The sequence below is a fragment of the Pongo abelii genome, chromosome 3, assembly GCF_028885655.2.
Source record: "Pongo abelii isolate AG06213 chromosome 3, NHGRI_mPonAbe1-v2.0_pri, whole genome shotgun sequence".
Taxonomy (NCBI): Eukaryota; Metazoa; Chordata; class Mammalia; order Primates; family Hominidae; genus Pongo; species Pongo abelii.
Window position 1 is genome coordinate 55,762,684 of NC_071988.2, and position 12,423 is coordinate 55,775,106.

General features: G+C 31.7%; 1 protein-coding gene and 1 long non-coding RNA gene across 50 annotated transcripts in view; one reads left to right on the forward strand and one right to left on the reverse strand.

Moving 5' to 3' along the window:
* Nucleotides 1–12,423, reverse strand: part of ADGRL3 (adhesion G protein-coupled receptor L3) — an 858,853-nt gene that overhangs the window by 563,516 nt on the left and 282,914 nt on the right. The gene's annotated exons all lie outside the window — the stretch shown is intronic.
* The window catches only part of LOC134761272 (uncharacterized), a 39,028-nt gene continuing 36,265 nt past the window's right edge, over nt 9,661–12,423 (forward strand). The window contains exon 1 of the long non-coding RNA XR_010139685.1: nt 9,661–9,923. This is a non-coding gene — a long non-coding RNA (uncharacterized LOC134761272). The remainder of the gene's footprint in view (nt 9,924–12,423) is intronic.

The following is a 12,423-nucleotide window of genomic DNA, read 5'->3' on the forward strand; positions in this document are numbered from 1 at the left end:
TTAACTATAGCATCTCCATTTTTCTATCTATGTAATGGGTAGGGTGATATTACTTAATTCATATGGTTCTATGAACATTAAATGAGTTAAAATTTGTAATTTTTAATTATATAAAATACATAATAATAGCCAAGAACAGTGCTGGCATGTGGTAGGTGCTATAGCATTAGCAATTATTTTAATCTACTCATCCTTTCAATGTGAATCCATAAGAAGCAAGATCATTTGATAATTTAACTAAAAAATATTTATTGATTACTATTGTATACATAGGCTCCTACAGTATTAAATATGGACACAATATATATAAAGAGTTTTCTCTTTAATTTCATCGATATTATGGGAAACAGCTCATCCTAGATAATCTCGTAATATTTTACCTTTACAAATAGAGAAAGCATTGACAAGAAACGAAATATGTGGTTGAGATAAAACAGAAACTAAGTGAAAACAAATCACGTGCAACATTTTCATTTTGTTTTCTCTTACCCAACTCTGACTCACAAGAAAACCTGAAAATCTATTCTCAATTGTCATAAGTGTGTAACTCAGAAAAGAAATTTTGAAAGCAATTGCTAATTTAAAATTACATTATTTAACATGCACAAAATAACTGACAGCTACTTGAAGAGGGATATTGAAGTTGACAGATAATTGTCAGATTCATGAACAAGATCACAATACTCTATCCTAACAAACCTCAACATTCTTTTTCTGTGTCTTTTTTGCCTTCCTCTGTGACCATGGAGTATACGAGAGTCAAAAGTTGGTATCAGGAGATGTATGTATACACACACACACACACACATACACATACATACACACACATACACATACACATACACGTGCATACACAAAAATAGAAAGTAAATGTATATATAGCATTTCATTACTGGAAGAAATTATGAGCTGCCATCTAGATGAATTATTTATTCATTTTCTCAAACATGTATACTAAATTTCTACCACAGTAGACTTTATAGAAAATGCAAATTAGTAGAACAGTTTTTCTCACAACCCATACTGTAGTGGAAAAAATAAAAAAGGACACAGTAAAGTAAATGAAGTCACAAGATAGAGAAGAATTAACCTTCAAGTACTAATCACATGCTACACATTGCGCTAGATATCACACAAATTTCCTAATGTAATTATCCATACAAATATATAAAGCAGATAACATTGTTCCATGTTTACTGAGAAGGAAAATCAGACATGTTATGTGTCTAGAATTTCAAGCCAAATTACTTCAACATTAGGGCTCTTTCCTCTATGGCACAAATAAACAAGAAAATGGATGAAAATAATTAGGAACGTTAATTGTGCAAAGGAAGGGTACAACACGGGATTTCCAAAGAAGACTTAGGCCTTGCTTAAATGAAATATTATTTGATTGTGAAGAGTGGAGAACCCAGAATGGCATGGATACATGAGGCAGGCAGGGAAGCACGCAGAGAAGAGAGGACAAAGAACACACAAAGGGTGGTGCTTTTCAGGACACCACCCTAATTACAGTAGCGCATTTTTCGGAGGAGGAGAGAAAATTATTTCTATAGTGAAAGAGGAGTATTGCTATTGTTAACTTTGGCTTCAATTACAACCGGAATCATTTATTTCATTTCACCCATTGAAACAATGGGTGAAAGTTATTTTATAGAAAGAATAAGGAAGTACACACCTATTAGTTATTAATAATGATTTCTTTTAAGGTATTGCAGCAGGACATAGAGCCATCTCTACTCAGACATTTGACATTTGATTTAGGCATAGGGATTTGTTTCCATAATTATAATGTAAATAGAGGTGGGAAACGGAATTTTTTAAGAATAAAAGCTATTATTTGAAGAGGGTGACATGTTCTCTCTCACATTACAGCCTCACCACCTGCCTCTCTCTTACTCACAACTCCAATACTGTGCTAATTAGAGGATATATAAAATAAACTTGTAATAATTATACATTGTAAGTTTTAATAGCTAATAGATTTCTCATATCCTACAGAAATATATATCACCACTCTGAATTATAACAGTTTTTTAAAAGAAAATATTTTATGATGATTTTTCCATTGAAATGTTGTCATTAACTTCACCAAACAAATTTCTTTTCTTATAAAAATCTTAGTGGTTATCTGTCTTCAAACAAAACTAAGTTCACTATTCTTCACAATATCCAAAATTTAAAAGTGAAGTTGATTAAAATGACCTAATTTGCATCATTAATGTTTACATTTAGAATTTTAAAGTTGTGTTATTTGACATGAGTTCCACTAAAAGTTACAAAAGAATACAGTATGGAAAGAAATTCTACAAAAAGCTTAAATAACTGAAGTCTTCCCTCATCAACTATTGGAAACTTCCTTATTTCTTAACTATGCTAATTTTTATTCAAATCTAACACAATTATACTCTAAAAGAATTTGAAATTTTTTTGTTATTCCTTTCAACAAAAGTAAGTCTTCTAAATGGGAGACATTGATTTTACTTTCTGGAAACTTTCATCTTGAATTCTGGTGTCATAATTGTTTCCCCAGTTTTATTTTTTAATATCAGAGCAACAAAGTAATCGTGATTTGTGTGCACATAGCTCTCTACCTTTGTAAATAATTTATGTCCATAGTAACCAAAGATAGCCAAGCATTTCTTAGAAATTTAACTTAGTAAAACTAGAAAAAATATTTCAACCAGAGTAATTATGCATAAATAATTAGGTGAGGGACTTGAATGCTTATTATTCAATTCAAGATTCCAGTATTTCCTTTATTTTACAATATTGCAGAATCATAGGCACATTATAGCAATGCTTCATAATCCATGCCCTACGAAGTGACAGAGGACATCTCTCACAAAAAAATTATTTTTCCAAAAGTGGTTCTACATGGAAGACTCCTTCTGATGTGAATGAGAGCTCTATGATACAATTAACCCAGGGGAAAAGAGTACGACAGCAAGAAGAAAAATTACCTGACTATAACACAGGTTCTTTCCATCACCATCCTATCAAAGGTTAATATATTTGGTATGATCATCATTGGGCAAAAGCAAAATGAGTTTTAAAGGAGTTTGAACTCAGTAAAACATATTATGTTTTATAAATTTTAGCTATAATTTACAATGTCTGAAACCTACACATATGCTTCTCCTTTAAGGTTTTCTTGTTTTCTTCAAAAATTACATGTATTGTTTCTCAATTTACAGAGTGCATGTGAATACACTATGGAATTGTAAAGCATCATTAGTTTGGGTCTTCGCATTATTCATAGAGTTTCTCCTGAAAATTTGACTCTGAAAACCAAGGCACTTACAGTAAGACTCAAGGATCTTTTCTTTTTTTTTTTTTTTTCAATATTGAGGGAGTCAAATAACCTTATATTAAATAAGTATGAAGAAAGCATTTAACCACTGAGTTTAGTCAGCAACAACAATGAGTTAAATGTTCTAATCATGAATACTTTCTTAAATAGTGCTAACACCCTTTGGAAATTCATAGAGGACAAACTTTCCATCATCTTCTTTAATATTTTCAAGAAACATTTAATTCAACAAATTTACATGTGTGTTTCTTTGTTAATTTATTACAAGTATGCACTGTGTTTGGTTATGGGGTTATGGTAAGATATACAAGGCATAATTACCGCATTAAAGAAGGAGGAGGAAGAACCAGTGAAAGAGGAGAAGGAAACAAAGAGGAAGAGAAGGAAACAATGAGGAAGAGAAGGAAGATGAGATAATGCAGTAAATACAAGTGGTAAAATATAAATCCAAATTTGATAAAGAAGAGAGTTGAAAAAAACAGAGGAGATAACACAGCTTGAAAGATCTGGAAGACCTGTGAGAGTGGTAATTGTGCTATAATTTGAAGAATGGCTAAGATCTCACTCAACAGTAGGTGACGGAAGAACGTTTTGGATTAAGAGTTGCTATGGTAAAGGTAAAGAGGTGGAAAAAGGCAGCGTGTTGCAGAACTGCAAGTCATCTGGTTTCTCAGGAAGAAGTGAGGAGCAGTAGACAGTAATAGGAAGGATCTATTAGGGTGGAATAGGAAATATTTGGAAGGCTATACCACGGAATATAAATTCATTTTGATTGGTTTCAAATCATGAAATTTATAATAGTTAAAGACACAAAATATATCAACACATATAAATTACTCCAAGTATTGTCTTTTAAGAGTGGGGGTAAATATTTATAGCAAATATATCCCCAAAACTGTTATAGTCCTCTACATTGCTCCTAAATATTCAAACATTTTGTTACGAATTCAATTTTTTAAATGATCTTTGGTTTGATATGAGGAGTCTGAGTCAATAGAGGTGTTAAATGAATCAGTATATTAATAAACTATTATTTAGATAGTGATATCACAGAAAAAAATGCAGCTTTTGCATTTTTTAGTATAATATTTTTGTCAGAGTTCTAAATTTGAATAACACAGCTTAGCAGTCATTATGCTATTTGAGATCAAATATTGATTGCAGATAATTATAGCACTTTTAGATAGAATGGTATTGTTCTGCATCTGGCAGTAATGACTTATCTGGATAGATGTATATTTTATAACACATTCAAGTCAAACACAACTTGGAAGAAATTTCGTCTATAATAAATATGTATTTACCTTGACCTAGAACTGAATGTAGCCATATTTTCCTAGTCCTTTATATCTGCACAGATTTTTTTTTTTTAAACTAAGCTACTGTTTTCAAGTATAAAACATCAAAAAGTCTGGGTCATGAGAAGCAGCATGAATAGAGGACATAATAGGAGCTTTAGAGTGTGAAAAGGACAGTTTTAAGTCCTTTCTCTTTGAGTTGTGAGCTGTATGACATAAGCAGATTATTTAAATTTTCTATACCCTAATGTTCACATTTGAATTTAAAACTTATTTTACCAGGTGGTTTAAGGCTTAAATAAAGGTAATATATATAAGAAGCTATAAAGTTTCCTGGCAAGAGTAGGCATTCAATCAATGAGAAAAATTCTTGTTCTTATTTAGTGAAGGATTTATATTTAAAAGTTGGGTTATAAATGGTAAATGAGATTGCATTTAGTGGTAAGTGGGATAGAAGAACATTCGATAAAAGATTGTCAGTGGTCGACTAGAAAAGGGGATAGAATCAGAAGGTCCATTGTAAATACCATGCTTTTAGAAGATTAAATTGGTCATGGTACATAGGAGAAAATGGAGAGAAAAGAAAAATACCTTAAGCAATCTGTGTCAGTAACAATATTTGCCAGAGTTAGTACGGTGGGAGTTCACGATGACCTATAAGTCCAGCACGTGATTTAAATTAATAGATTATTTGAAGAATATTAAGTCAACAATTTTTCAAGTTGTAGAAATATCACTGTTATGTCTTGTCAGTGTGGAAGTAAACATAAGTCAGGAGGGAAAACAGAAGGAAAAAAGCATACGATGGGCACAGAAGATACAGTAAAACGTTGAATCAAATTGGGAGTAGGGAGAGTAGTTCAGGTCTAAAGTGACACTTCCACTAGAACTTTGAGTCATGCCTCCATTCTTCCTTCATTTCTTCCCTGCAATCCCCTACATAAGTTTCAGAGAGATCAGAGCAAGGAAGACTTACTTCTCTTCAGTGAATTTTATGGTTAACCTTAATTTTAAGGTTACCCAAAACATGTTTCAAGCAATGAAATGCTAAATCTCAACACATCATCTGAAACACTGGCAAATAATATTTTTTTTTTATTGCTGAAGTAAAAAAGGCACTTCCCCTTATAATTATATTTTAAATATATAACTTGATGCTAAGTTAGAAGACAATCTCTCTAGGGTAATTTTAATAGGAAACTTTTCTAGCATAAAAGTTTCATTTAATTGTCTCTCAGATAGTGTTGTGATCTAATAAATGTCTATTAATGTTTAGAAACAAATTTATATTTAATGAGCATTGCTATTTTTTGGCTTTAGAGCAGCACATCTATTATCTATGAAATAGATTAATGTTCAACACAGGATCACTTTCTTGTGAAGTGTCCTTGAGTTTAACATCTTTTCTGAGATCCCACAAAGCATTTGATTGGAGAACATTTAGAATAGGCTTTGATAATATTTGTCTATATTGATATGTTCAACTGGAAAGAAAATCAGTGAGTTTTAAACTAAAGGTATACAAATAATTATGTTAAAGTCAATTAATTTGGAAAACACTTGCTTGACTCCCCAATAATTAAAACTAAAAAATGAACCTCATGTTCTTTCTATATATACAATTGGTAAGCTAGAACCTTTGCTCTTTAAAAATAAAATCACACACAAAATCTCAAATATTCATGATAACTAGTTATGAAAAACAAGTCTAAATGAACATAGCTATAATTTTAAAATATATTTTAAAAATTAACAATTATTAACAATATGCCATTTATGATAATAATCAAGGATTGATTTTTATGATTCCAAGTCTACTAGAAATCAGGAAGGGCAAGTAAGCTACACTTAAAACATTCAGAACATAATAGGTGTCTACTTCAAAGTAAATAAATCCAGTTCAAACAGGAATGTATGAATTTATTCCAAAATCTACAGAGAACCAAGAAAAATAATCATCTTCCTAATAATAACTACTAACATTTATTAAGCCCTTACTGTGCCAGACACTGTTCTGAAAGCCTCCCATGTATTAACTCATTTAATTGCTTCTAACTATAAACATTATTGTTAATCCTATAAAAACTCCATAAGGAAGGGGATATTTTATTCCTAATTGGCAAATGAGGAAACCGAGGGATGGCGAGTTAAAGAACTTGTTGAGGCCACATAGTTAAAAGTAATCAAGCCCAGATTTGCACCAAAGCAGTCTAGACCCAAGGTTTGTGTTTTCAGTCATTAGATTGTACGGCTTCTTGTCACCTGTACTGACTACAGATTCTGTAGCATACCTTATGTAAAGGAGCTTATGTGAGGAACTTTCAGCTAGGTGTGATTAGTCTTTAACTTGTAGGTTGAATGGAGTGAGGTGAAGACCTAGAGTATAGCTATACACTAAAATATTAAAACAAACTTTAGCCTGCAAGAATCATGCCGTAAACAGAAGGCCTTCAATATCTTCACTCTGAACAATTTTTATCTGGCATTATATATGTCTTTGGCACATCTGAAGAGATAGCAATAACCCATTTTACTCACGCATGTATTGGGTAAATGACGGGCAACATCACAGATTTCATTAGGAGAGTAACCAAGAACCATGATCTTCCAGGATCTCAGAAGGCAAGCAAGTGCTTTTTAAGTTACAGCAAAAGTTGAAAACAATCAGAAAAAAAGAAAGGTTTTCCCAAATAAAAGTTTTTAAAGGATTTCAAAATATATCAATATGTTTTCAATCAGTAAGAGTATTTAATTCTGTTATTAACTTTCCTTAAAAGGGAACTGAGATTATTCTGAATATTACTGAGAATAACAAAATATATCCTCAAAGCTGAATTAGTTGTAACTTTCTCATACTAATTCTAACTCAAAGATGGAACTTGGAATATGATAGATCAACGTATCCTCAAATGTTTCTAATATTTACTGGATTTTTACTCTCTTAGAGCCTTTATGATTAGGATAGACTAATAAGCCTTATACCTATGGCAACTGTATAAATAAAATCACCTGAGTAGTTCATGATTGATAATTGTGACAATATATCGCATCTAGTGACAATGTGTGTTATAAATGGAATTCCAGGATTTGATTACAACATAAAATCAATATCATCCTTATCCTGTGAAATTTTAAAATCATTATCAATGCAACTGGCATTATAGTCAAGTTTGGTTAAAAAAAATTCCATAGCTGGGCGTGGTGGCTCACACCTGTAATCCCAGCACTTCGGGAGGCCGAGGTGGGAGGATCATGAGGTCAGGAGATCGAGACCATCCTGGCTAACATGGTGAATCTCCGTCTCTACTAAAAATTCAAAAAAATTAGCCGGGCATGGTGGCAGGAGCCTGTAGTCCCAGCTACTCGGGAGGCTGAGGCAGGAAAATGGCGTGAATCCAGGAGGCGGAGCTTGCAGTGAGCCGAGATCATGCCACTGCACTCCAGCCTGGGTGACAGAGCGAGACTCCGTCAAAAAAACAAAAAACAAAAAACAAAACAAAAATTCCATAGCTGACAATAATGAGCTTTAAATATCTTCTTAAATAATCCAAATCATATTAAGCTACAGTATGCATTTCAGAGCCTAAGCTAGGAAACAACATCTCACTTCTTAACACTGTTTCTCTGAAAACAATGACAGTTTCTAAGTAACTGACTTAAAAATAGAGCCTAGAATAGAGAAGTTGTAAGAATTGAGGTAGTAAAGTCAAATTCATCCTATTCCAACTCCTTCCAGTGGATAAGGAAAAAATACACATTTACTTACATTTTCTTTGAACACTTTCCAAGACAAAGAGGAATGCAGGGGAAGGTATATCTCATCATGAGCTAGGTTAACATAACAGTTTCACTGAGGTTTGGTTATCATGAGGGTCAGTCCCATATACCTCTTTCACATAGACAATTTGAGTTTAAAACCCTTGATATTCGCATTTTTTTATATTTCAATATTTTTTCAAAAGGGGCTTAAACAGTAATGAGAAAAGATTACTGTAAAATAATGGAAATAAATACATCTATAGCAGAAAAATTAACACATTTAAAAAATTCTTTACATAAAAAGGGTATCTGTGTAATAAGTCTTAAATTGTTCTTGAGATTATGAAAGAAATGTGGTCTCTTTTGCAGTTCACAAAATATCGCAATATAATTTTCCCATATTTCATTCTCAGTAGTTAGTGTATCAGTAGCAACCAGGCAAGAGAGAAAATAAACCTGTTTTGAAATTATCTCATCTCAGTACAGTGCACCTAGGTGGGTCTCAAATTAAGCACCTTTCTTAATGGCCCATTATAGAATATCAGTGCCTAAAATACCCAAAGGGAGGCAGGGACAATTACTGCCAAGGAAAAGTTTCTAAAGTTGTGCTAGATGATGCAATATTTCTGCTGTAACTTTAGCCTGATTGAGAGCTTATTTAAATACATATTTATGGTTTTAAAATCAATAGCTAACATAGTAAGTTTACAAAGACACATTTTGAAAATATAAGTTCAACAACATATTTTTTACAGTAATGGTTTGATAATTTGCATTTATATGTAGCTACCAAATTATGTAATAGGTCGTTTTACAAAAGCTAACTTTTACAATAGATGATTGAGCCACAAAGTATAATCTTCATGGGGAAGAATATAATACTGAAAGTAATTTTAATCTTTGAAGTTCTTCATAATTATACATAATTATTGAATTATTCAATTATAAGAATGCTTAAAATGCATACAACTTAGTAGAATCAAATAATAACAATAATAACAGCTTTTTGAAGGGTTCTTAATAGGTGCTAATACACTGATGACATTATTTCATTTCATGTTAACTATGATAATGTTTAATATTTGGCTCCAGCTGGAAATAAAGTAAAGGAACACAAATTGACTGTGATGGAAAATCCATCAGAAACAACCAAGCTGGCAGATTATTAAAAATATGATATCTAATACTCTTAAGCTAACATTTTATTTAAATCCTCGCAAAATTGACTTCACAGTGATGACCAATAAAGCAGTGACGACCTAACTAAGGAAAGTATTAGGTAGAGATATTGACATTCCAAATTCCAGGATAAGAAGACTGCTTTGCAGTCAAAAACATCGCCTCAGCTTTTAGGGTTTTAATTGGTAGTCAAAATGGAAAATGGGTAGGCAAAATGGAAATAGATCCAATAAATAGAATGGATCCATTTGTTGCATTCATCTCGCTTAGTTAGTCCTATCAGTGTAGAAATTGAACTGGAGCAGCATTAGGATAAACTATAAAGCACCGTACCATGTTCCAGGAGTCACTTAGCAAAAGGTTGTGAGAAAACAGTAAGTAAAAAAAAAAATCGGGGATAAAGGGAGAATTTCCAAGTGATAGGACCTAAGTAGAAAAGGAATCATTGGACTAATTTGGCTAATATCTTTAAATATACGAGCAGAATTTATTTAATATATTTAAATATATGAGCAGAATATATTATGTTAGGTCCTGTTTATATGCCCATAATTAAAGAACTTTATAACAGAACACACTATACTTAGTTATTAACGTACTCTTATTAATTCATATCTATTATATATTTTATATAAATGTACATATAACTACATATGATAGCATATAGTTTTTAATTATGACATTCATTCATGTATTTATAAACTAAATATTGGAACTCAAAATTTTATAATTTATTTATTTATTTTTTTGACAGAGTTTTGCTCTTGTTGCCCAGGCTGGAGTGCAGTGGCATGATCTCGGCTCATAGCAACCTCCATCTCCCGAGTTCAAGCAATTATCCTGCCTCAGCCTCCCGAGTAGCTGGGATTACAGGCATGCGCCACCATGCCCAGCTAATTTTGCATTTTTAGTAGAGATGGGGTTTCTCCATGTTGGTCAGGGTGGTCTCGAACTCCCGACTTCAGGTGATCTGCCCTCCTCAGCCTCCCAAAATGCTGGATTTACAGGCGTGAGCCACTGCGCCAGGCCTTTAATTTTCTTTAATAACACAGCACAAGAGAATGTCTATGAATGCAAAATTCAGTTCTATCATTATTTAATTGCTATGTATATACATTTTGTATACTTTGGTATATTTTATAATGGTAAAATCAATGGCACCACAAATTAAATATGTCAAGCACTTATTTTTAAAATTACACTGAATGACTCCTAAAGATGTCTATACAAATAATACTATAAACTTTATGATGTAGAGAGATAATTAAATAAATCAAATACAGTATCTTTAATTAAGACAATAGGAAAACCCCAAAGAGGATTTGGTTACTGGAAAGAACAGCACTTGAAAAAGAACAGCCTCATTAAGAAATGTGAAAGTTATGAAGAGTTAAATACAAAAGTGGACAAACATATCTCACTTAGAGTTCTTTACACTCTGGGAGTCTATGTTCTTTACACTCTGGGAGTTCTTTACTCTCTGGGAGTCTATGCTATTCAAAGCACCTCAAATTTGGAAATTTCAATGAACTCATCCCAATTATTTGAGTCAGATAGTATTATACAAGGTAATTATTTTTATTTCCCATTAGGTTGCAAGATATATCATATAATTATCTCTAAGTTACATTTGAACTAATTTAGGCCAAGCAGCAATCCATTCTAGAGACCATGCACTTGAAATACAGAAAACTTGCAAAATAGCAGCATGAAAGTGGCTTTCCAAAATTATTTTGACAAAGACTACTTTTAAATATAGAAGCCTGTAGAAAACTTTTAATATAATTTTATTTTCTTAATAATTATAACTTTCCTAAAATGATTTAATGGCTCCTATTTTTATTTAAACATACCACCACTTTGATCCCTGCAAAAAGCCTTATCTATCTTGGGTAAAACATCCTTGAGTTATGTAGCTTAAAAAATACATTGATGTTTCAGTAAATAAATCATTTCTTTGTTCAGTCTTTTCTCGGCAGAGTGGTGATTCACAAGGACAATTCAGGAGCACCTAGGTTCCACAGTAACCCAAATTGGCAAATTGTACAGAAAGATATATAGTGTCATTGTTTAATATTTGGCTCCAGCTAGAAATAAAGTAAGGGAACATAGATTGACTGTGATGGAAAATCCATCAGAAATAACAAAGCTGGCAGATTATTAAAAATATGGTATCTGAATACTTTTAAGCTAATATTTTACTTAAATCTCAAAATTTCAGTGATGACTGATAAAGCAGATAATTTTTTACAATGAAAAGTGTTGAAGCAACTTGAGATTAAAACATTGTTTAATTCAGTAAGTACACTTGTGCCAATTTTTTGAGAGTTAAAAATTGTGTGAGTTAGAATAATTAGAAATGTTTCTTTTATCTGTTTTAGAATCAAAGGTTATCTCTGCTTTCTTGTTTTGGTTCTTCTAGCATGTCTGTGATTGTTAAGACACAGTTTTGACAGATAACCTCCAAATTATTTTCTTCTTTCTTTTTGGACATTGATTTATTTTTTAGTGATATTTTAGGTGTTTCCTGAAATATCTCAAGACAATAGCATCCAGGAAAAAAACATATTTTTGCTTTTATGAAAATTTATCTTAGTAATTTTGTTAAAAATGCTATGTATGGAAATGACAGTCTAATCACAAAGTTTACATCTTTTACATTTTTTTCTAAAAATGTTAAAGGGAAGATAAATACTTTTTTCTGTGAAAGAGTAAGAATATTATTTAATCAACTAAATAAAATAGTGGCCTTGTGAAAACAGTTCCTTCTTTCTTTTTCCTCTATAGTATGTCTTATTTTATCATTATTAAAATGTATATTCTAATATGTGATTTTAAAATAAAACATGGATATACTATCTTTCAAATTTCCAT